We start from the raw sequence: 26,707 nt of genomic DNA on the forward strand, positions 1-26,707 counted from the left end.
CTTCGAAAAAATCCAACAGGGTTTTCTGTCGAACTCTTCCAGCTTCAGCAACGCGCAGATTCAAACCATGGTTCTAGAAAAGTCGAAATTAAGTAATTTCTATCCTAATTTAAGGAGCTGAAACGACTTTCCCATTCACCTTACAATGAGGCGTTCATGTGTGGTAAGACAAGGATTCTTTGTGCTGTCTCTTTCTTATACAAATACACTCCTGGCCATTAAAATTGCTACACCACGAAGATGACGTGCTACAGACGCGAAATTTAACCGACAGGAAGAAGATGCTGTGATATGCAAATGATTAGCTTTTCAGAGCATTCACATAAGGTTGGCGCCGGTGGCGATACCTACAACGTGCTGACAAAAGCAAAGTTTCCAACCGATTTCTCATACACTAAAAGCAGTTGACCGGCGTTGCCTGGTGAAACGTTGTTGTGATGTCTCGCGTAAGGAGGAGAAATGCGCACCGTTTCCGACTTTGATAAAGGTCGGATTGTAGCCTATCGCGATTGCGGTTTATCGTATCGCGACACTGCTGCTCGCGTTGGTCGAGATCCAATGACTATTAGCAGAAAATAGGATCGGTGTATTCAGGAGGGTAATACGGAACTCCCTGCTGGATCCCAATGGCCTTGTATCACTAGCAGTCGAGATGACAGGCATCTTATCCGCATGGCTGTAATGGATTGTGCAGCCACGTCTCGATTCCTGAGTCAACAGATGGGGACGTTTGCAAGACGACAACCATCTGCACGAACAGTCCGACGACGTTTGCAGCAGCATGGACTATCAGCTCAGAGACCACGGCTGCGGTTACCCTTGACGCTGCATCACAGACTGGAGCGCCTGCGATGGTGTACTCGACGACGAACCTGGGTGCACGAATGGCAAAACGTCATTTTTTCGGATGACTCCACGTTCTGTTTACAGCATCGTGATGGTCGCATCCATGTTTGGCGACATCGCGGTGAACGCACATTGGAAGCGTGTATCCGTATCGCCATGCTGGCGTATCACCCAGCGTGATGGTACTGGGTGCCATTGGTTACACGTCTCGGTCACCTCTTGCTCGCATTGACGGCACTTTGAACAGTGGACGTTACATTTCAGATGTGTTACGACCCGTGGCTCTACCCTTCATTCGATCCCTGCGAAACCCTACATTTCAGCATGATAATGCACGACCGCATGTTGCAGGTCCTGTACGGGCCTTTCTGGATACAGAAAATGTTGGACTGCTGTCCTGGCCAGCACATTCTCCAGATCTCTCACCAACTGAAAACGTCTGGTCAATGGTGGCCGAGCAACTGGCTCGTCACAACACGCCAGTCACTACTCTTGATGAACTGTGGTATCGTGTTGAAGCTGAATGGGCAGCTGTACCTGTACACGCCATCCAAGCTCTGTTTGACTCAGTGCCCAGGCGTATCAAGGCCGTTATTACGGCTAGAGGTGGTTGTTCTGGGGACTGATTTCTCAGGATCTATGCACCCAAATTGCGTGAAAATGTAATCACATGTAGTATAATATATTTGTCAAATGAATGCCCGTTTATCATCTGCATGTCTTCTTGGTGTAGCAATTTTAATGGCCGGTAGTGTAAGTGCCGCGTGGTTTGCGGCACCTTACTACAGTTCGCGCGGCTGCTCCCGTCGGAGGTTCGAGTCCTCCCTCAGGCATGGGTGTGTGTGTTGTCCTTAGCGTAAGTTAGTTTAAGTTAGATTAAGTAGTATGTAAGTCTACGGACCGATGGCCTCAATAGTCTGATCCCATAGGAACGTACCACAAAAAAATTTCAATCAAGTTCGGGAAAAGTCATTCATCTTGTCTTCTTCGATAAGCAAGCCACTGTGTACGATCATGTGGTGGATGGGCAACGTACCGTTACTGCGAAATATATCGTGACGTATTGAAGCGGCCATAAAGGAGAAAACTTGCAACAAAAAGTCCACATCTTCCTCAAATCGGATGGATCCTTCATCAGCATAATGCACCTCTTCATTGTGCCATCAAGACGCAAGAAACAATCTCTGAATTAGGCACTGAGGTGATGCCACAACCACCTTATTCACCGGGCCTGGCGCCGTTTGACTTCCGCCTATTTCCTGCAGTAAAGAAAGAGCTTCGGGGTCATTATTTTCAGAATGATCGAGAGCTAAATTATAAAATTTCGGGTGTATTCAACAGAGTATCAAAAACGGGCCTCAGGGAGGGCTTTGAAATTGGACTCAACTCTAGAATCGTTGTGTTGTGCTAGAGGGAGATTACTGTGAGGGTTTGTAATGAAATTTGAATAGAGGTGATCAGTATTTTCATTAAATAAGTGATTCTGGTTTTTTTTGACACACTCTTCGTAGGAGAGGGGTAAGTTCTTTCGCATTATATAGATTGGAACTGGTACCCCGTCAGTTCCAATGGCCTTTCATCTCTTGAGAAATTCATTTGCTTGGCTATCCTTTGGTAACTTTTTTCGATATTTGTCATTTTGTGGTTCGTGCGACAATTTAAAAGAGAAAGTACAGTGTGATCTGTCTCGGTGAAGCGGTTTTGGAAAAAGACGTTTAGTACGTCAGTTTCTTACTGTGTTTCAGTGCAGTTATTGTCACTGGTTGTCCGGACAGATGGCTTCGAATTTCACTTTCGTATTGGTTGAACGCTACAGCAATTGTGCTGAATCGTGCATCAGCTGATGCTCCGGTAAATTTCGCTATTTTTGAATTGCCAACAGCGTTTCTTGAACTAGCGTAAGTGACTGAACCACTCAGGTATCAGTTCCTGCAGTCGTCTCCATTTATCATCACCCTGTGATGTACGGTCAATACTAACAAAATTTGTATTAAGCAGGGCATTAGATGGAACAGAAGTCCGTACCTTATTTTTGAAGTACTGGACGAGCAACAGAGCACTTCTTAGCATAAACACTACTGACATGAGAAACGAATTAAAATAATTTAAAACTGTGGTGTAACGTGAAAGGCTGTAGACACAGGAACGTCGTATTGAAGGCTTTGTTTGAATTTTTCCGATGCGGCAAATTTCGTGTCTAACGCTACGCTGGCACCAACAGACCAGCGGATTTCATTTTAAATGTGCTAGATCGTTTAGTGCCAGTTTAGATACTCTACAATATTTTGATTGGTGGACAAAGCGCAAAATACACAACCGAATTCTCATTAAATATTTGAATGAAATGTGAATAAAAGATCTCTGTCACTTTCACAGTAATGTTGACATTTGCGTCATCGTGCGGCTAAAATTAACTCCGAATATGTAATGATGCTGAAATCGAGGGAGTCGTAATGTTTCACTCTAAATTTATAACCACTGCGAAACGACACTGCTCTCATGTACTCTACTGCCAATTAAAATTGCTACACCACGAACTTTACGTGCTACAGACGCGAAATTTTACCGACAGGAAGAAGATGCTGTGATAAGCAAATGATTAGCTTTTCAGAGCATTCACACAAGGTTGGCGCCGGTGGCGACACCTACAACGTGCTGACATGAGGAAAGTTTCCAACCGATTTCTCATACACAAACAGCAGTTGACCGGCGTTGCCTGGTGAAACGCTGTTGTGATGCCTCGTGTAAGGAGGAGAAATGCGTACCATCACGTTTCCGACTTTGATAAAGGTCGGATTGTAACCTATCGCGATTGCGGGTTGTCGTATCGCGACATTGCTGCTCGCGTTGGTCGAGATCAAATGACTGTTAGCAGAATATGGAGTCGGTGGGTACCGGAGGGTAATACGGAACGCCGTGCTAGATACTAACGGCCTCGTATCACTAGCAGTCGAGATGACAGGCATCTTATCTGCATGGCTGTAACGGATCGTGCAGCCACGTCTCGATCCGTGAGTCAACAGATGGGGACGTTTTCAAGACAACAACCATCTGCACGAACAGTTCGACGACGTTTGCAGCAGCATGGACTTCAGCTCGGATACCATGGCTGCGGTTACCCTTGACGCTGCATCACAGACAGGAGCGCCTGCGACGGTGTACTCGACGACGAACCTGGGTGCACGAATGGCAAAACGTCATTTTTCCGGATGTATTCAGGTTCTGTTTACAGCATCATGATGGTCGCATCCGTGTTTGGCGACATAGCGGCGAACGCACATTGGAAGCGTGTATTAGTCATCGCCATACTGTCGTATTACCCGTCGTGATGGTATGGGGTGCCATTGGTTACACGTCTCGTTCACCTCTTGTTCGCATTGACGGCACTTTGAACAGTGGACGTTACATTTCAAATGTGTTACGACCCGTGGCTCTACCCTTCATTCGCTCCCTGCAAAACCGTGCATTTCAGCAGGATAATGCAGGACCACATATTGCAGGTCCTGTACAGGCTTTTCTGGATACAGAGAATGTTCGACTGCTGCTCTGGCCACCACATTCTCCAGATCTCTCACCAATAGAAAACGTATGGTCAATGGTGGCAGAGCAACTAGTCTTGACGAAATGTGGTATCGTGTTGAAGCTGCATGGGCAGATGTTTTTGTACACGCCATCCGAGCTCTGTTTGACTCAATGCCCAGGCGTATCAAGGCCTGGGCATTACGGCCAGAGGTGGTTGTTCTAAGTACTGATTTCTCAGGATCTCTGCTCCCAAATTGCGTGAAAATGTAATCACATGTCAGTTGTAGTATAATATACACTCCTGGAAATTGAAATAAGAACACCGTGAATTCATTGTCCCAGGAAGGGGAAACTTTATTGACACATTCCTGGGGTCAGATACATCACATGATCACACTGACAGAACCACAGGCACATAGACACAGGCAACAGAGCATGCACAATGTCGGCACTAGTACAGTGTATATCCACCTTTCGCAGCAATGCAGGCTGCTATTCTCCCATGGAGACGATCGTAGAGATGCTGGATGTAGTCCTGTGGAATGGCTTGCCATGCCATTTCCACCTGGCGCCTCAGTTGGACCAGCGTTCGTGCTGGACGTGCAGACCGCGTGAGACGACGCTTCATCCAGTCCCAAACATGCTCAATGGGGGACAGATCCGGAGATCTTGCTGGCCAGGGTAGTTGACTTACACCTTCTAGAGCACGTTGGGTGGCACGGGATACATGCGGACGTGCTTTGTCCTGTTGGAACAGCAAGTTCCCTTGCCGGTCTAGGAATGGTAGAACGATGGGTTCGATGACGGTTTGGATGTACCGTGCACTATTCAGTGTCCCCTCGACGATCACCAGTGGTGCACGGCCAGTGTAGGAGATCGCTCCCCACACCATGATGCCGGGTGTTGGCCCTGTGTGCCTCAGTCGTATGCAGTCCTGATTGTGGCGCTCACCTGCACGGCGCCAAACACGCATACGACCATCTTTGGCACCAAGGCAGAAGCGACTCTCATCGCTGAAGACGACACGTCTCCATTCGTCGCTCCATTCACGCCTGTCGCGACATCACTGGAGGCGGGCTGCACGATGTTGGGGCGTGAGCAGAAGACGGCCTAACGGTGTGCGGGACCGTAGCCCAGCTTCATGGAGACGGTTGCGAATGGTACTCGCCGATACCCCAGGAGCAACAGTGTCCCTAATTTGCTGTGAAGTGGCGGTGCGGTCCCCTACGGCACTGCGTAGGATCCTACGGTCTTGGCGTGCATCCATGCGTCGCTGCGGTCCGGTCCCAGGTCGACGGGCACGTGCACCTTCCGCCGACCACTGGCGACAACATCGATGTACTGTGGAGACCTCACGCCCCACGTGTTGAGCAATTCGGCGGTACGTCCACCCGGCCTCTCACATGCCCACTATACGCCCTCGCTCAAAGTCCGTCGACTGCACATACGGTTCACGTCCACGCTGTCGCGGCATGCTACCAGTGTTAAAGACTGCGATGGAGCTCCGTATGCCACGACAAACTGGCTGACACTGACGGCGGCGGTGCACAAATGCTGCGCAGCTAGCGCCATTCGACGGCCAACACCGCGGTTCCTGGTGTGTCCGCTGTGCCGTGCGTGTGATCATTGCTTGTACAGCCCTCTCGCAGTGTCCGGAGCAAGTATGGTGGATCTGACACACCGGTGTCAATGTGTTCTTTTTTGCATTTCCAGGAGTGTATTTGTCCAATGAATACCCGTTTATCATCTGCATTTCATTTTGGTGTAGCAGTGGCCAGTAGTGTAGTCTGTTTTTGCTGAGCACGATGGCATCAGGAGAGCCAGATGTGTCACACAGCACACAGTGTACCTGTAGAGCACCGGATTGAGTTTACTGTACTGGCCACCAAAGTCCCCAGATTGAAACCCAATCGAGAATCTGTGTGACCATCTCGATTGGGCTGTTTGCACCACGGATCATGAATCGAGATATCTAGCGTAGCTGGACGCAGCACTGGAGTCGGCGTGGCTCCACATCCCTCAGACGTCCCAGAACCTCGTGGACACTCTTTCCGCACGTCTTGCAGGGACCCACACTGGAAAATGTCGTTATTCAGGCTTCTGACAGGTATTCACACTATGTGACTGGACAGTGTACTGCAGTGCGCGTTTCTTGTGGATCTGAAGCCATCCTACCTGAACCGTGGATTTAAGTTCAAAAAATTTTATTAAGAATTTATTTTATTTACTAGCGATTCATGAAGAACATTAACACATTTAATCACTCTATGTGAGCGTGGAAGTATTTGTCAGGGAGTAACCGATGAAATCATAATCGAATTGCTTTTAACAAATGGGAATTTTATTCCTAAAAGCGTTCTTTTTTAAAGAAACCGATTTAAAATTATAATCAGAAAGCACGCTCTAAATATGAAGTTACAATTTATTCAGAGACAGAAAGAAACAAGTTTTTAACAGTATTAGCTTTCGGGCTGGGAAACTTGCCGCTCACTTTTAACACGGCCGTAGTTACGACCGCTCACAACAACCTCTGAAAGACTACACTGGTGCAAATCTGCAACACACCAGATTACTTTAAACTAAAAGTTTTAACAATTCACACCAGCACACAAACATGCACCCTGTAGGAGGGATGGAAATGGTACAAAACACTAAAATTAAAATATTAACTTTGCCACCGAAGGTGCAACTTGATTTTAACTTCTAAGAAAGTCTTGTGGTGAAAGGGTGGCAACTTTATATACTAAAATGATCATTTAAATAAAAGCCCATGAAATGCAATCTTATACAAAATTCTACAGGGTTAGCCAAACAAGTTAAGATGCTCTACAGTCACAAAAGCCGCCTCTCAAGATGATAGACAAGATCAAAACATCTTTCAGGAATTAGGCCGTTACACTACAAGCAATAAATTCATTAACACACCAAATCCGACAAACATGACAGAGGCAGCTCCGAACGACAGACAGACACTAACTGCCTAACAAATGCGGACGAGAGACAGACGAGCAAGCTGGGGACGAGAGACTGACCAAGAAAATAAGTCGGATCTAACAAGAGTAAATCACGCAATATATCACCAGTCACTTAACTTCTAATCAACTGCGATTTCTGGCGAAGACCTGACACTGCACCCCCAAATCGCTCTCCCGAACCGTCCGCTGCCAGCCGCTTCAACGGACGCAGGAAGGCGCGCCGATCTCCCGTCTTTCCTGGTGCGCACCAACCGACCGACTGCCCGCTGCTTCGTCCGCGACTGCTGCTCCGTCGCGACTGCACTGCTGGTGCGTCTCCCACTCACTTCCAGACACATAACGGCGGAAATACTGGCTCAGACCCAACCGTGCAGAGGAAACACGCCCACTGGTAAAACGACATCCCTGTACCAGGAAAGGACCGAGCCAAGCTCCACAAGATGGTAACTGAAAGGGCCAAGAAGCGCTCGGAGAACCAGTTACACCACGGCGTCGCAGCTCGCACCGGCCGGACTGATGTCGTGGGTTGGCTCCTGTTGCTCTCGTGTCGACCGCGAAGCCACTACCCCTCGCTATACGGCGCAGCCCACTGGACTCACGTGGCGACCTGACATGCGCCGACGTGCGCGACCGACCAACCGATCGATCCAACCGCCAATGACCATTGCCTGAGCAAACTCGAGCAGACTGGCGGCCTAACGCGCAGACTCAGATGCAGGAACTAAGCCCCGACCGGGCGTCCAATCGCTGAGTTCTCTTACTGGCGGAGTCGAAAGACTCTCATTTTGCCAGCTTCAAAGGTTGATCCGAGCGAGGTGGCGCAGTGGTTAGCACACTGGACTCGCATTCGGGAGGACGACGGTTCAATCCCGCGTCCGGCCATCCTGATTTAGGTTTTCCGTGATTTCCCTAAATCACTCCAGGCAAATGCCGGGATGGTTCCTTTGAAAGGGCACGGCCGACTTCCTTCCCCGTCCTTTCCTAATCCGATGAGACCGATGACCTCACTGTTTGGTCTCTTCTCCCCAAACAATCCAACTCAAAAATCAAAGGTTGATCCGACCGACAGACATACTAGCACTCCGAACGACAGACAGACACTAACTGCCTAACAAATGCGGACGAGAGACAGACTAGCAAGGTGGGGACGAGAGACTGACCCAGACTGACCCCAGACTCTCTGCGACTGTCCGCCGCTCGTGGTCTCGCGGTAGCGTTCTCGCTTCCCGAGCACGGGGTCCCGGGTTCGATTCCCGGCGGGGTCAGGGATTTTCACCTGCCTCGAGATGACTGGGTGTTTGTGTTGTCCTCATCATTTCATCATCATCCAGGAAAGTGGCGAAATTGGACTGAGCAAAGATTGGATAATTGTACGGGCGCTGATAACCACGCCGTTGAGCGCCCCACAACCCCAACATCATCATCATCATCATCATCTCTGCGACTGACACTTAGAGCCGACTGACTAACATGCGAGTGTCTGCCTTTCGACTGACTCTGTCGACTCACTGCACCGACTCCCACACTGACCCCTGGCGAGCTCATAGCGCCCCTTAAATACACGTGAACAGGCAACTTTTCCCTTTCCCCACCAGAGCGAGACACCAAAGCTGCGATTGTCACAGCGGCGCCACCGCCAGAAACGGAGGGCGATTGCTTCACACTACGCGCTGCGGCGCGCTCTTCAAAACAGCAATTTTTTACCACAGCTCATCACGTCCCACATCTTTACCCTACATTACATTTGTCGTATTCCATACGTCTCTCGAAGATGGAACGAGATATCAAAGTCAGCCCAAGTAAAACAGAACACTTGCGCTTCCATCTCACTTCAGTCGCAAATCTACGTTTACATATACACTGCCGGAAAGAAACACCAAAAAATTCTTAATGTAGAGTAATGAAATTTCGTGAATACACTTGTCTAGGTAACAAACTTAAGTGACTATCATTGCTGATAACACTTCAGTATTAGTACCAAATGTGAAATGCCGGTACATTAATAACAAGTGTAACCGGCAAAACGTTGAATAAGAGCATGCAAACGTGCATGCATTGAGTTGAACAGGTGCTGGATGTTAGTATGTGGGACGGAGTACCATGCTTGTTGCGCGTTTACCGCCAATACAGGGATGAATAATGCTGGTTGAGGATGACGCTAGAATTGTCCAATGATATCCCATATGTGGTCGATTGAAGACAGATGTGATGATTGACCAGGCCAAGAGAACACGTCGACACTCTGTAGACCATGTTGCCTTACGACAGCGGTAAGTGGTCGAGCGTTATACTGTTGGAAAACACCCTCTAGAATTCTGTTCATGAATGGCAGCACAACTGCTCAAATCAGCAGATTTGCGTACAAATTTTCAGTCGTGGTGCTTGGGATAACACGAGAATGCTCTTGCTGTTATACGAAATCGCACCCCAGATTTTAAATCCAGGTATAGGTCCACTGTCTCAATCATGCAAACAGGTTGGCTGCAGGCCGTGAACTAGCCTTCTCATAACCAACACATGGCCATCGCTGGCACCGAGGCAGAAACAGCTACCATCAGAAAACACGATAGACCCGACACCCCCGGGATAAAAAGGCCGTCCAACAGTGTTAGTGACGTCACACTAAGCGGCCCATAGCCGACGCAGCAGTCCACGGACACCTCCGTACAGACGCGCCTGACGCTAACGATCTTCTGTACGTCATACAGAAAGGAGCGAACTATAATTCGAACCAAAGACCAAATTATATATATTCTTGTAAATAGCATAAAGGTTCATAACAAAATACCGATTACATATACGGGCAGGAATAAGTTTAATCGATTGAGGAACTTTGCCACTATTTTATAATTGTCAGAACACTATTTAGCTTTAAAACTCGCATACAGGTGGTGACAAATGCCAACTGACAGCAGTACTTAACATTTTCAAGCTATTACACTCAAAGTAAATTATCTTAAACACTGTCATACATAGCAAAACCCTCACAACTTTCGTTTACAATAAGGTAACAAGAGTTCGCTTTATCTCATAAAAAACATGACTATTGTGTATTTACTCATATGTTCATGGTGACAGCTCTTTTCAAGAATTTTTACAAGTGTATCCCCAGTAATAAAGAATGGAAACAAAAGATAGATATCAAATATTCTCCTTTTAACATAGACATCACTGAACACAAGATTCTGTCTTGCACTGTGATACTAAGGGACAGCTCTTTCCTTTAAGAAAAGCCTGACAATTTGAAGTTCACTCTGCTATTGAAGATACACTTCTTGAAACAATATTAAAAATGTTATGAAAGGTAAGGAAATGAAAAACAACCAAGTGCATTACATGTAAGAATGTGAGCAAAAGGCTGAGGCTCTCTTTACTTACTATTTTCAATCTCTCTACAGCTTTTCCGCGTAGAAATCACCAACTGCAAGTCTCATTATTGCTGTCTGTTACTAACAAAGTGCTTTTCTATTTAGAAAACCTGACAATTTGATGTTCATTCTGGTACTGAAGATAAACAAGCCCGTATATGCAATCGGTATTTCTTTATGAACCTTTATGCTGTTTACAAGAATATATATAATTTGGTCTTTGGTTCGAATTATAGTTCGCTCCTTTCTGTATGACGGACAGAAGATCGTTAGCATCAGGCGCGTCTGTACGGAGGTGTCCGTGGACTGCTGCGTCGGCTATGGGCCGCTTAGTGTGACGTCACTAACACTGCTGGACGGCCTTGTTATCCCGGGAGTGTCGATAGACCTCCACCCTACCTCCAATGACCTCACACTAGACACCACTAAAGACGCAAACGGCTGTGGTTTGGGATCAATGGAATGGCGTCTGGCTTGAAGCTGTCCCCGAAATAAGCGATTTGTAACAGTTTTGTGCACGAGCTGACCTCTCGGTAACGTCCCAGAAGTGTTCATTGGGATTCATGTCGGCTAATCTGGAAAATTAAAGAGACCTTTGGAGAGAAGAGAACCACTTGTATGAATATCAAGAGTTCAGATGGCAACCCAGTTCTAAGCAAAGAAGGCAGAAAGGCGGAAGGAGTATATAGAGGGTTTATACAAGGGCGATGTACTTGAGGACAATATTATGGAAATGGAAGAGGATGTAGATGAAGATGAAATGGGAGATAAGATACTGCGTGAAGAGTTTGACAGAGCACTGAAAGACCTGAGTCGAAACAAGGCCCCGGGAGTAGACAACATTCCATTAGAACTACTGATGGCCTTGGGAGAGCCAGTCATGACAAAACTCTACCATCTGGTGAGCAAGATGTATGAGACAGGCGAAATACCCACAGACTTCAAGAAGAATATAATATTTCCAATCCCAAAGAAAGCAGGTGTTGACAGATGTGAAAATTACCGAACTATCGGTTTAATAAGTCACAGCTGCAAAATACTAACGCGAATTCTTTACAGACGAATGGAAAAACTGGTAGAATCCGACCTCGGGGAAGATCAGTTTGGATTCCGTAGAAATGTTGGAACACGTGAGGCAATACTAACCTTACGACTTATCTTAGAAGAAAGATTAAGAAAAGGCAAACCTACGTTTCTAGCATTTGTAGACTTAGAGAAAGCTTTTGACAACGTTAACTGGAATACTCTCTTTCAAATTCTGAAGGTGGCAGGGGTAAAATACAGGGAGCGAAAGGCTATTTACAATTTGTACAGAAACCAGATGGCAGTTACAAGAGTCGAGGGGCATGAAAGGGAAGCAGTGGTTGGGAAAGGAATGAGACAGGGTTGTAGCCTCTCCCCGATGTTATTCAATCTGTATATTGAGCAAGCAGTAAAGGAAACAAAAGAAAAATTCGGAGTAGGTACTAAAATTCATGGAGAAGAAGTAAAAACTTTGAGGTTCGCCGATGACATTGTAATTCTGTCAGAGACAGCAAAGGACTTGGAAGAGCAGTTGAACGGAATGGACAGTGTCTTGAAAGGAGGATATAAGATGAACATCAACAAAAGCAAAACGAGGATAATGGAATGTAGTTAAATTAAATCGGGTGATGCTGAGGGGATTAGATTAGGAAATGAGAAACTTAAAGTAGTAAAGGAGTTTTGCTATTTAGGGAGTAAAATAACTGATGATGGTCGAAGGAGAGAGGATATAAAATGTAGACTGGCAATGGCAAGGAAATCGTTTCTGAAGAAGAGAAATTTGTTAACATCGAGTATAGATTTAAGTGTCAGGAAGTCGTTTCTGAAAGTATTTGTATGGAGTGTAGCCATGTATGGGAGTGAAACATGGACGATAACCAGTTTGGACAAGAAGAGAATAGAAGATTTCGAAATGTGATGCTACAGAAGAATGCTGAAGATAAGGTGGGTAGATCACGTAACTAATGAGGAGGTATTGAATAGGATTGGGGAGAAGAGAAGTTTGTGGCACAACTTAACTAGAAGAAGGGATCGGTTGGTAGGACATGTTTTGAGGCATCAAGGGATCACAAATTTAGCATTGGAGGGCAGCGTGGAGGGTAAAAATCGTAGAGGGAGACCAAGAGATCAATACACTAAGCAGATTCAGAAGGATCTAGGTTGCAGTAGGTACTGGGAGATGAAGAAGCCTGCACAGGATGGAGTAGCATGGAGAGCTGCATCAAACCAGTTTCAGGACTGCAGACCACAACAACAACAACAATCTGAGTGACCAAACCATTCGCTTGAATTGTCTACAATGATCTTCGAAACAATCGTGAACATGAACCCTTAGAGACTGTTGTGGCTTGCTGTGCTTCTACTGTCGTGATATCCACACCATGACTCTCGCAGCCAGCCACCGTGATCGACACCGCTATCTTTGGTAGTTTTGGGCTCCTGCCTGGAGCAGCTCGACAGCAGAGTTGGGGGCTGAGGCGCCGGTGCGTGGGCAGGTGCTGGAGAGGGCTGAGGGCTACACGGGACACGGAGCCTCATTGTTTGCCGTCGGCGCGGCCACAAAGCGGACAGCGCTTCGAGAGGCGGGCCCGCCCCCACCCACCCACGGCGATCATTAGCCTCCGGCGACGATAAGGTGTGGCGTGTCCTCGCGCCGAGGTGGCCCAGTTCTGTCTCGCCGTTCAGGGAATGGAGCCTGCCTATACGGCCCCCAGCGGGGCTCTTCTTCAGTACCGGAAGACGAGCGGCCTGTAGGGCTGGCGCTTATAGTCGAAAACACCGGTTTTCGGTTGTATCTTATTTTCCACGCCACTTTAACTGGACTATTAACGCCGCTCAAAAAAACCGGTTTTCGAAATAATAGATTTTTGACACGTGAGGCAATACTGACCCTACGACTTATCTTAGAAGCTAGATTAAGGAAACGCAAACCTACGTTTCTAGCATTTGTAGACTTAGAGAAAGCTTTTGACAATGTTGACTGGAATACGCTCTTTCAAATTCTGAAGGTGGCAGGGGTAAAATACATGGAGCGAAAGGCTATTTACAATTTGTACAGAAACCAGATGGCAGCTATAAGAGTCGAGGGACATGAAAAGGAAGCAGCGGTTGGAATGAGACAGGGTTGTGGCCTCTCCCCGATGTTGGGGAAACAAAAGAAAAATTCGGAGTAGGTATTAAAATCCATGGAGAAGAAATAAAAACTTTGAGGTTCGCCGATGACATTGTAATTCTGTCAGAGACAGCAAAGGACTTGGAAGAGCAGTTGAATGGAATGGATAGTGTCTTGAAAGGAGGGTATAAGATGAACATCAACAAAAGCAAAACGAGGATAATGGAATGTAGTCGAATTAAGTCGGGTGATGCTGAGGGAATTAGATTAGGAAATGAGACGCTTAAAGTAGTAAAGGAATTTTGCTATTTGGGGAGCAAAATAACTCATGATGGTCGAAGTAGAGAGGACATAAAATGTAGACTGGCGATGGCAAGGAAAGCGTTTCTGAAGAAGAGAAATTTGTTAACATCGACTATAGATTTAAGTGTCAGGAAGTCATTTCTGAAAGTATTTGTATGGAGTGTAGCCATGTATGGAAGTGAAACGTGGACGATAAATAGTTTAGACAAGAAGAGAATAGAAGCTTTCGAAATGTGGTGCTACGGAAGAATGCTGAAGATTAGATGGGTAGATCACATAACTAATGAGGAAGTATTGAATAGGATTGGGGAGAAGAGAACTTTGTGGCACAACTTGACTAGAAGAAGGGATCGGTTGGTAGGACATGTGTTGAGGCATCAAGGGATCACCAATTTAGTATTGGAGGGCAGCGTGGAGGGTAAAAACCGTAGTGGGAGACCAAGAGATGAATGCACTAAGCAGATTCAGAAAGATGTAGGTTGCAGTAGGTACTGGGAGATGAAGAAGCTTGCACAGGATAGAGTAGCATCAAACCAGTCTCAGGACTGAAGACCACAACAACAACAACAGATTTTTGAAATCATATGTGTGGAGTGTGGCATGCTATGGGTGTGAAACATGGACTCTCGGAAGACCAGAAGCTAAATTCTTTTGAAATGTGGTGCTATAGACGCATGCTCAAAATAAAATGTATCGACAAGGTCACAAACGAAGTGGTTCTGGAAAGAGCAGGCGAGAAGAGGAGCTTCTGGAGTTTCATTGTTAAAAGAAGAGTGCAATTTACAAGCCATCTATTAAGACATAAAGGACTCCTGAACACAATCATAGAGGGATATGTTGAGGGAAAAAGACCAAGAGGAAGACCACGGCTGAGGTACATCGATCAAATCGTGAAAGATGTGGGATGTAACACCTATACAGAAATGAAGAGAAAAGCTGAGAGACGCACAGAATGGAGACAAGCTGTATTGTAGCTGTTGCAGACCAATCCTTGGATTGATCACGACAGAAGAAGAAGAGATGTTCGGTATCTTATTCCTCTTGTTTCCTGTAATAAACGTCGAAATCGAACAAAGATTGAAAATTTTGATTCCCTCAGTGTCAAAGTACATATACTGAAGGGCCAAAGAAACTGGTGCACCTGCCTAAAATCGTGTAGGGCCTCCGCGAGCACGCAAAAGTGCCGCAACACTACGTGGCATGGACTCAACCAATGTCTGGAGCAGTGCTGGAGCGACTTGACACCGAGAATTCTGCTGGAGTGTCCATAAGTAGGCGAGAGTACGAGGGGGTGGACATGTCTTCTGAACAGCACGTTGCAAGGAACCCCAGATGTGCTCAATAGTGTTCATGTCAGCGGAGTTTGGTTGCCAGTGGAAGTGTTTAAACTCAGAAGAGTGTTCCTCGAGCCACTCTGTTTTTTTCTGGACGTATGGGGTGTCGCATGGTCCTGCTAGAATTGACCAAGTCCGTCGGAATGCACAATGGACATGAATGTATGCAGGTGATCAGACAGGATGGTTACGTACGTGTCACCTGTCAGAGTCGTATCTAGACTTATCAGGGGTCACATATCACTGCAACTGCACACGCCCCACACCATTACAGAGCCTTCTAGTATGATAAAAGAAAAAAAAAGTTAAATATATTTCAATTTTTTCAGTTTTAATCTGATGATTATATATATATATATATATATATATATATATATATATATATATATATATATATATATATATATACAGGGTGTTTCAAAAATGACCTGTATATTTGAAACGGCAATAAAAACTAAACGAGCAGCGATAGAATTACACCGTTTGTTGCAATATGCTTGCGACAACAGTACATTTTCAGGCAGACAAACTTTCGAAATTACAGTAGTTACAATTTTCAACAACAGATGGCGCTGCGGTCTGGGAAACTCTATAGTACGATATTTTCCACATATCCACCATGCGTAGCACTAATATGGCGTAGTCTCTGTATGAAATTACTCGAAACCTTTGACAACGTGTCTGGCGGAATGGCTTCACATGCAGATGAGATGTACTGCTTCAGCTGTTCAATTGTTTCTGGATTCTGGCGGTACACCTGGTCTTTCAAGTGTCCCCACAGAAAGAAGTCACAGGGGTTCATGTCTGGCGAATAGGGAGGCCAATCCACGCCGCCTCCTGTATGTTTCGGATAGTCCAAAGCAATCACACGATCATCGAAATATTCATTCAGGAAATTAAAGACGTCGGCCGTGCGATGTGGCCGGGCACCATCTTGCATAAACCACGAGGTGTTCGCAGTGTCGTCAAAGGCAGTTTGTACCGCCACAAATTCACGAAGAATGTCCAGATAGCGTGATGCAGTAATCGTTTCGGATCTGAAAAATGGGCCAATGATTCCTTTGGAAGAAATGGCGGCCCAGACCAGTACTTTTTGAGGATGCAGGGACGATGGGACTGCAACATGGGGCTTTTCGGTTCCCCATATGCGCCAGTTCTGTTTATTGACGAAGCCGTCCAGGTAAAAATAAGCTTTGTCAGTAAACCAAATGCTGCCCACATGCATATCGCCGTCATCAATCCTGTGCACTATATCGTTAGCGAATGTCTCTCGTGCAGCAATGGTAGCGGCGCTGAGGGGTTGCCGCGTTTGAATTTTGTATGGATAGAGGTGTAAACTCTGGCGCATGAGACGATACGTGGACGTTGGCGTCATTTGGACCGCAGCTGCAACACGGCGAACGGAAACCCGAGGCCGCTGTTGGATCACCTGCTGCACTAGCTGCGCGTTGCCCTCTGTGGTTGCCGTATGCGGTCGCCCTACCTTTCCAGCACGTTCATCCGTCACGTTCCCAGTCCGTTGAAATTTTTCAAACAGATTCTTTATTGTATCGCTTTTCGGTCCTTTGGTTACATTAAACCTCCGTTGAAAACTTCGTCTTGTTGCAACAACACTGTGTTCTAGGCGGTGGAATTCCAACACCAGAAAAATCCTCTGTTCTAAGGAATAAACCATGTTGTCTACAGCACACTTGCACGTTGTGAACAGCACACGCTTACAGCAGAAAGACGACGTACAGAATGGGGCACCCACAGACTGCGTTGTCTTCTATATCTTTGACATCACTTGCAGCGCCATCTGTTGTTGAAAATTGTAACTACTGTAATTTCGAAAGTATGTCCGCCTGAAAATGTACTGTTGTCCCAAGCATATTGCAACAAACAGTGTATTTCTATCGCTGCTCGTTTAGGTTTTATTGCCGTTTCAAATATACCGGTCATTTTTGAAACACCCTGTATATATATATATATATATATATATATATATATATATATATTATGTTTCACACTAGAATGTCGTGTTCCCAGTTTGGCACAGCTTTACCACGGGAAACACGAAAGAGGCCGAAGACGTCCGCCTTCTGGTCGGCTCCTGATCGTTGTCAGAAGGAGGCTAGTTTCTGATTACGCAAAGGCTTCTATTATTTGGCAGAGAACAACCCGGATTTCTTTACGTAATCAGTGTGAATTTTTTAATTACCTAAGCGGCCTTTAACAATGAACAATAAAAAATTGCATTTGCAAATGAAGTCATTAATAAATGGGGCTGCTATGAGTTGTATAGAAGACAAGGGGCGGCCTTCTGTCTACGACCAGGATGCCGCAGTACTCTCTGCTGTAGTAAAGGCTGTTTGATATTTACAAAAATAGTATGACATGGAGGTAAAAAGAATAAAGGAAAAGAATAGAATAAGAAATCTGGTAAACACTAAATACATTCAAATAATTCTCACAAGCAATTAGGGCTTATTTATAAACAGCATACCTTACATAAGTAATTTTCTGACTGTATGGTGCGATCAGATTTCAGTCTTTTCTGTGATATCTTCTTGGTTCACGTTTTCGTCACAAATTACAGTCATTAATTTTCTCCTTCCTTCGAGACAATTCTTGCACTGTTCAACACCTTCATAACAAAAACTTGCCGGTTTATTGTATCGAACATAAATACTCGAATTTTATTAATTAATAACGTTGTCTGCACACTGGCAAGACCGCTCACTTTTATGTCTTAAAGACGACCTTCTTTACGCTTTCACATTACAAGCAGAAGTACGATAAAATCTGAAGATATTCAAAGCTTTTTACTGTCATGTTTTATTTAGATCGAAGCGGAACGTTCAGTTCAGCTTCTGTTAAAATGTTTCTTTGACTGCGCAATCGATGTACGAGGTGCATTCAAGTTCTAAGGCCTCCGATTTTTTTTCTCCGGACTGGAAAGAGATAGAAAGATGCGCATTGTTTTAAAATGAGGCAGCGTTCATTGTCAATACGTCCCAGAGATGGCAGCACCGTACGGCAGATGGAATTTTACCGCCAGCGGCGAGAATGAGAACTGTTTTAAATACTTAAAATGGCGACGTTTTCCTTACTTGAACAGCGTGCAATCATTCGTTTTCTGAATTTGCGTAGTGTGAAACCAATTGAAATTCATCGACAGTTGAAGGAGACATGTGGTGATGGAGTTATGGATGTGTCGAAAGTGCGTTCGTGGGTGCGACAGTTTAATGAAGGCAGAACATTGTGTGACAACAAACCGAAACAACCTCGGGCTCACACAAGCCGGTCTGACGACATGATCGAGAAAGTGGAGAGAATTGATTTGGGGGATCGCCGAATGACTGTTGAACATATCGCCTCCAGAGTTGGCATTTCTGTGGGTTCTGTGCACACATTCCTGCATGACGACCTGAAAATGCAGAAAGTGTCATGCAGGTGGGTGCCACGAATGCTGACGGACGACCACATAGCTGCCAGTGTGGCATGTTGGCAAGCAATGTTGACGCGCAACGACAGCATGAATAGGACTTTCTTTTCGTCGGTTGTGACAATGGATGAGACGTGGATGCCATTTTTCAATCCAGAAACAAAGCGCCAGTCAGCTTAATGGAAGCACACAGATTCACCGCCACCAAAAAAATTTCGGGTAACCGCCAGTGCTGAAAAAATGATGGTGTCCATGTTCTGGGACTGCGAGGGCGTAATCCTTACCCATTGCGTTCCAAAGGGCACTACGGTAACGGGTGCACCCTACGAAAATGTTTTGAAGAACAAATTCCTTCCTGCACTGCAACAAAAACGTCCGGGAAGGGCTGCGCGTGTGCTGTTTCACCAAGACAACGCACCCGCACATCGAGCTAACGTTACCCAACAGTTTCTTCGTGATAACAACTTTGAAGTGATTCCTCATGCTCCCTACTCACCTGACCTGGCTCCTAGTGACTTTTGGCTTTTTCCAACAATGAAAGACACTCTCTGTGGCCGCACATTCACCAGCCGTGCTTCTATTGCCTCAGCGATTTTCCAGTGGTCAAAACACTCCTAAAGAAGCCTTCGCCGCTGCCTTGGAATGATGGCGGCAGCGTTGTGAAAAATGTGTACGTCTGCAGGGCGATTACGTCGAGAAGTAACGCCAGTTTCATCGATTTCGGGTAAGTAGTTAGTTAGAAAAAAAATCGGAGGCCTTAGAACTTGAATGCACCTCGTATTAGCGTCCGCACTAGATGCGCATCTTTACGGTTACGTAAATTATATAAAACAAATGTCTTTCAAAGAATAGGTCTCATCTCATAAGTTGATCATTTAATATACAGCTAGGTGAATGCCTTTCCAAGGGTACTCACAGCTTTCATACGACGGAAATCCCAATAATATTACAGCCTCCACCAGCTTGAACGGTTCTCTGCTGACACGCAGGGATTCATGATATTGTCTCCATACCCGTACACATCCATCTGCTCGACATAATTTGAACCGAGACTCGTCCGAGGAGAAACATGTCTCCAGTCATCAATAGTCCAATGTCGGTGTTGACGGGCCCGGGCGAGGCGTAAAGCTTCGTGTCGTGCAGTCATCAGGGGTACACGAGTGGGCCTTCGACCCGAAAGCCCATATCGATGATGTTTCGTCGAATGGTTCGAACGCTGACACTTGTTGATGGCCCAGAACTGAAATCTGCAGCAATTTGTGGTAGGGTTGCGCTTCTGTCACGTGCGGCGACTATAACACCACGTTTAAACTCCATTAAATCTTGATAACCTGCCATTGTAGCAGCAGTAACCGATCTAAAAACTGCGCCAGACACTTGTTGTCTTATATATGAGCTGCCGACCGCGGCGCCGTATTCTGCCTGTTTACATATCTCTGTATTTGAATACGCAGTGTAGAATCGAAATACTAAATTAAATATGCAAATAAAGGGAAAGTTAATCGGTCCACCGTTTGCTTCTTTTCCCGAAAAGTGATAATTTGTTGACGACTACAAAAAATGACCAGTATTCTCCTGATGATTCTATTTTTTTCAAATTGTGCTCAAAAATGACATTGTAGGCTAGTCGGGCTTCATACCTCTGATTGGACATTACGAATAGCCAGCGGTAAAGGGTGAAAACTAAGGTTGAAGAACTCAGTTTTTCGTGTTAATTTGTCTGTCTTCAAGTGCTATAACCAGGTAAAGGCATCTTATGTAGACACAGTCAGAAGATCAGCTACTTTCTATTTTTACTGTAAAATGTGAATGGGCTGTTAAGTTTTATGTTTTTTTCCTTATATTATATTACAAGTTGCTTGTGGCTCCTCGAGCGTTGTACTTCACTGATACTGCACTTCGTAAAATGCTACCGTACTAGGGACGGTGCTATTTTGTAATAGAACTGGTGTACGACGAGGTCAGTGATAATCTACCGTATAGACCAGATGGGACAAGTCTCGCACACTACATGCTTCTGGCTGCCATCCAGTGGGTCACACCATATAGTGAAGAGGTACATTTTCTCACCAAAGCTGTACCAACTTTTATGCCATGTGTTTGTTGCTCGTTTCTGTCGGCGTTGTTATTAAAATAGCACACACAGTTTTTCCCATTTCCTATAGCACTCCGTCTTCAGGCCACAAGTGGCCCATCGGGACCATCCGACCGTCGTGTCATCCTCAATGAGGATGTGGATAGGAGGGTTGTGTGGTCAGCACACCGCTCTCCCAGTACGTTATGATGGTTTTCTTTGACCGGAGCCGCTACTATTCGGTCGAGTAGCTTCTCAATTAGCATCACGATTCTCAAATGGCAACAGCGCATGGCAGTCCAGATGGTCACCCATCCAAGCGCCCGCCACATCCGACAGCGCTTAACTTCGATCTGACGGGAACTGGTGTATCCACTGTGGCAATGCAGTTTTTCCATTTCCTATAATAACAGAATATTTGAAAACGAACATTTTACGATTAAAAATTACTTGTTGTTAAAAAAAGATTTATTTAAAAATGAAATCATTAATAAATGGGGCTGCTATGAGTTGTATAGAAGACAAGGGGCGGCCTTCTGTCTACGAGCAGGATGCCGCAGTACTCTCTGCTGTAGTAAAGGCTGTTTGATATTTACAAAAATAATATGACATGGAGGTAAAAAGAATAAAGGTTTAAAGCAACTGAGAAAGACCTAGTGGAATTAAATATTTCAGAAAATTCACTTATTGATCGAACTGCTAAATTAATTACTAAAGATGAAAACATAAGGTTCCAAGACAAATCCACACAAAAGGCCAAATCGTTCATCTCGGAAGAAGAGAGGAGAAGAAGATCAGAAAGAATGAAGAAATACTGGGCCCTAAGAAAAGAACAACGCACAAAGAAATGATTGATCCAGCGTACCCCAGAGAGGGTGAAACGAAAGAAGAAGAAGAAGAAAAAGTTAGCACTGTACCTATGGCTACCTGCTATTTGTTTTTTTGTTTTTTTTGTTTTTACTTTGGTATTAGTGAAAGATGTAAGCTCTTGTGATAACTGAGACTAGTGAAATACCGAAAAATACCGGCCACACAGAACTAAAATACCGGTGCTGGTTTTAACCGATCGGTTTTTTCCAGCGACTGGTCACACGCTACAGACCTACACAGCTGGTATTTACGACCCTGGAGTTTTTTATTTTATGGCCGTTAAGCCGTCGTGCAACGCGGAGGAATATACCTTGGTCCATAGCCTAGTGCCTATAAAGTAAATAAATGAATAATTAAATTACCAAGTAAAACAGATCGCTCCTTATCATTTATCAACGTGACAAAATTCAAGCCTACGGCGTCAGTGACGAGTGGCTACTAGACGCATTATAGTCACTAGTTGCTGATCACTTTTGATTCTGTGCTACGGCAAATGTTTAAACCAGAGCAGCGAGTGTGTAGAGAAGTAGCTGGAAGGTGTAACTAAGTGTTGCAAATAAAATATTTTTGGTTTTCACGCTGGTTTACATTTCGCAAGCGATAGGATATTATTTTCCGAATAGCCATCGTAGTTCTACATCTACATCTACATTTATACTCCGCAAGCCACCCAACGGTGTGTGGCGGAGGGCACTTTACGTGCCACTGTCATTACCTCCCTTTCCTGTTCCAGTCGCGTATGGTTCGCGGGAAGAACGACTGCCGGAAAGCCTCCGTGCGCGCTCTAATCTCTCTAATTTTACATTCGTGATCTCCTCGGGAGGTATCAGTAGGGGGAAGCAATATATTCGATACCTCATCCAGAAACGCACCCTCTCGAAACCTGGCGAGCAAGCTACACCGTGATGCAGAGCGCCTCTCTTGCAGAGTCTGCCACTTGAGTTTATTAAACATCTCCGTAACGCTATCACGGTTACCAAATAACCCTGTGACGAAACGCGCCGCTCTTCTTTGGATCTTCTCTATCTCCTCCGTCAGACTGATCTGGTACAGATCCCACACTGATGAGCAATACTCAAGTATAGGTCGAACGAGTGTTTTGTGAGCCACCTCCTTTGTTGATGGACTACATTTTCTAAGCACTCTCCCAATGAATCTCAACCTGGTACCCGCCTTACCAACAATTAATTTTATATGATCATTCCACTTCAAATCGTTCCGCACGCATACTCCCAGATATTTTACAGAAGTAACTGCTACCAGTGTTTGTTCCGCTATCATATAATCATTCAATAAAGGATCCTTCTTTCTATGTATTCGCAATACATTACATTTGTCTATGTTAAGGGTCAGTTGCCACTCCCTGCACCAAGTGCCTATCCGCTGCAGATCTTCCTGCATTTCGCTACAGTTTTCTAATGCTGCAACTTTTCTGTATACTACAGCATCATCAGCGAAAAGCCGCATGGAACTTCCGACACTATCTACTAGGTCATTTATATATATTGTGAAAGGCAATGGTCCCATAACACTCCTCTGTGGCACGCCAGAGGTTACTTTAACGTCTGTAGACGTCTCTCCATTGATAACAACATGCTGTGTTCTGTTTGCTAAAAACTCTTCAATCCAGCCACACAGCTGGTCTGATATTCCGTAGGCTCTTACTTTGTTTACATTACACACCGCCCTCTAGAACAGACAGCTGTAAACATGTAGAAATGAACAGTAAAGATGTAGAATGTTAATAACGTTTATTTCATTTAAAAACTTTTAAGAATTTCACATAAAAAATTCGGAGGCATTACTTTCGAGCACGCCGTCGTTGGTTTTGGGGTAGGGGACCAAACAGCGGAGTCATCGGTCCCGTCGATGAGGGAAGGATGGGGAAGGAAATGGGCTGTGCCCTTTCCAAGGAACCATTCCGGCATTCGGCTGAAGCGGTTTAGAGAAATCAAGGGAAACCTAAATTAGGACGGCCAGGAGCGGGTTTGAGTCGCCGCCCTCCCGAATGCCTATGTCAGAGAGGGCGGAAAGAGGTTGAAGGTAGTCTCTTGTCGTTGGGGTGGGAAATTGCCCCTAAAACGCGGAGTGTGATTGTTTGTGGTGTTGTATGATGATGATGATGATGATGAGATGATACCTGGTCCAGGTACACAGCCTGCCCCTCGCATGTAGCATCAAGGAAGCCGCAGAGCTCTCCCAACATCCCCATCCTGCGGACACATCACCGTCAACAGTGCCACATGCCCTCACTTCATGAGGCACTGTGGAGAGGTTTGGTATTTAAGCCACGACATTTACACACTAAGCCTGGTGCTCAGGAACTTTACGGCACCACCTCTCCTCCCCTTTCCGAGCAAATATTAGCAGATAAATTTTTTTTTTCCATCACCAGGATTCAAACCAGCTTACCCACAGATCGAGTGCCACTGCACAAACGTGCGTTAGTCCACTGTCATAGTACTTGCAGTGGATCCCGATGCAGTTTTGAATTCCTGTGTGATGGTCTGGATAGGTGTCTGCCTATTACACTTTACGAATCTCTTCAACTGTCGGCGGTCTCTGTCAGTCAACAGACGAGGTTGGCCCGTACGCTTTTGTGTCGTACGTGTCTCTTCACGTTTCCACTTCACTACCACATCGGAAACAATGGAGCTAGGGGTGTCTAGAAGTGTAGAAATCTCGCGTACAGACGTATGACGCAAGTGACACCCAATCACCTGACCATGTTCGAAGTCCGTGAGTTCCTTGGAGCGCCCCATTCTGCTCTCTCACGATGTCTAACGACTACTGAAGTCGCTGATATGGAGTACCTGGCAGTAAGTGACAGCACAATGCACCTAATATGGAAAACGTATGTTTTTGGGGGTGTCGGGATACTTTTGATCACGTAGTGTAAATTCCATTTTCTCGACGTTGGAGACAGCTATCGATATCCTTCAAAGTTTAAAGATTAATTCAATATGTTACCCAAATTTCATACGTCAGCACATATTAAGTAGCACGTATCAAACGTATATTCATAGTGACCCATGTTTTTTATTGCAAAAATGGTTCAAATGGCTGTGAGCACTAGGGACTTAACATCTGAGGTGATTAGCCCCCTAGAACTTAGAACTACTTAAACCTAACTAAGCTAAGGACATCACACACATCCATGCCCGAGGCAGGATTCGAACTTGCGTCCGTAGCAGTCGCGCGGTTCCGGACTCAAGCGCCTAGAACCGCTCGGCCACAGCGGCCGGCTTTTTATTGCAAACTTAAGAATTTCGTGCAGTGGTTTACCTAATATTGAACCACCACAATTATTATAACCACTAACGAAATGATAGGCAGTTCATCATGAAGCTGACGAACGAGAATCAGAGTTCATTACGGAATAGTTTCTTTAGAATCGTGTGAGAAAGATCGCAGATCGGCTAGCTTGCTCATGCAGTCAAGCGAGCCGCCGCAATCAGCACGCGCCGGCAGCTACGCTACCGACCACGTGCTCCATACCGAACTGTCAAAAGTCGCAAGTAATTTTGAACACCTTAGAATCTCTGACTGCTGTCAGGGGTAATGGTCTAAGAGAGGTTGGAAACCATTGACATAGAGGGCGGTCAGAAACATACTGAAAAGCTTGTAATGGTGTTGCAGGGGAAATAATCGTTGAGAAAAAAAATTTTCATGCGTTGCGTCGTTTCCGAGCTATTAAGCACTGAATTTAGTCAGTCGGGCTACTGCGCTCGCGTGTCGGAAGCAAAGATTTCGCCGCACGTCTCGCACGCGCTGGCTCGGCTCGCCGTTCTGAAAGGCGACTCTGCCGCCACGTTTCCCAAATCCTGTTAACGAGTGTCGCCACCAATGGCAAGGGGAGGGGGTGGAGGGGGAGGAGGAGGAGGAGGAGGAGGAGGAGGAGGTGAGTACACGCGGCCAGTTCCCCCCGCCCCCCTCCCCCTTCCCCAAGCCGCCCCCTCAGGCCGTGCCACAAACGCCCCACGACTTCCGTTTCGGTGCCCTCCAGCGGGCGGCACCCATACAAATATTTACACCTCTCGTGCGTCGGCAGCCGCCACAAACCGGCAGCCGTCTTATTGTTAGCGCTTTGCCCTGACATTCGCTTTGCTGCTGAATTTGCCCTGTGCGTGTACACTGCTGTTTTCGAAGGGGTTTCCTGTAATGGACTACGTCTGCATCTACATGGGTTGCCCAGAAAGAAACGCACCTCGTTTTTTTTTTCTCTCAGTCGAAAACAATACTACGAATGCGAAACGTAACGTATGTACACTACTGGCCATGTAATTAATAACGTTGTGTTCCACTGAATGGTACACTATGATACAGTTCTGAATTGGTCTTTAGGAAAGGAAATGAATTACCGAATAAAAAAATACAGCATGCCATTTAAAAAAAAAGTCATACCGCTGTTCATATCTTTGTAAAAAAACAAAACTACAACGAAGGCAATGATGCTGATTGATGTCCCCCTGACGGCTAAAGAACATCCGCTTGAAACATGCATCTGGACAAATACACTCCTGGAAATTGAAATAAGAACACCGTGAATTCATTGTCCCAGGAAGGGGAAACTTTATTGACACATTCCTGGGGTCAGATACATCACATGATCACACTGACAGAACCACAGGCACATAGACACAGGCAACAGAGCATGCACAATGTCGGCTCTAGTACAGTGTATATCCACCTTTCGCAGCAATGCAGGCTGCTATTCTCCCATGGAGACGATCGTAGAGATGCTGGATGTAGTCCTGTGGAACGGCTTGCCATGCCATTTCCACCTGGCGCCTCAGTTGGACCAGCGTTCGTGCTGGACGTGCAGACCGCGTGAGACGACGCTTCATCCAGT

General features: G+C 45.7%; 1 protein-coding gene across 1 annotated transcript in view; it reads left to right on the forward strand.

Annotated features, from left to right (window-relative positions):
* The window catches only part of LOC126428433 (unconventional myosin-Ib), an 852,237-nt gene that overhangs the window by 70,933 nt on the left and 754,597 nt on the right, over positions 1-26,707 (forward strand). The gene's annotated exons all lie outside the window — the stretch shown is intronic.

Source organism: Schistocerca serialis, chromosome 12 (assembly GCF_023864345.2).
Source record: "Schistocerca serialis cubense isolate TAMUIC-IGC-003099 chromosome 12, iqSchSeri2.2, whole genome shotgun sequence".
Taxonomy (NCBI): domain Eukaryota; kingdom Metazoa; phylum Arthropoda; class Insecta; order Orthoptera; family Acrididae; genus Schistocerca; species Schistocerca serialis.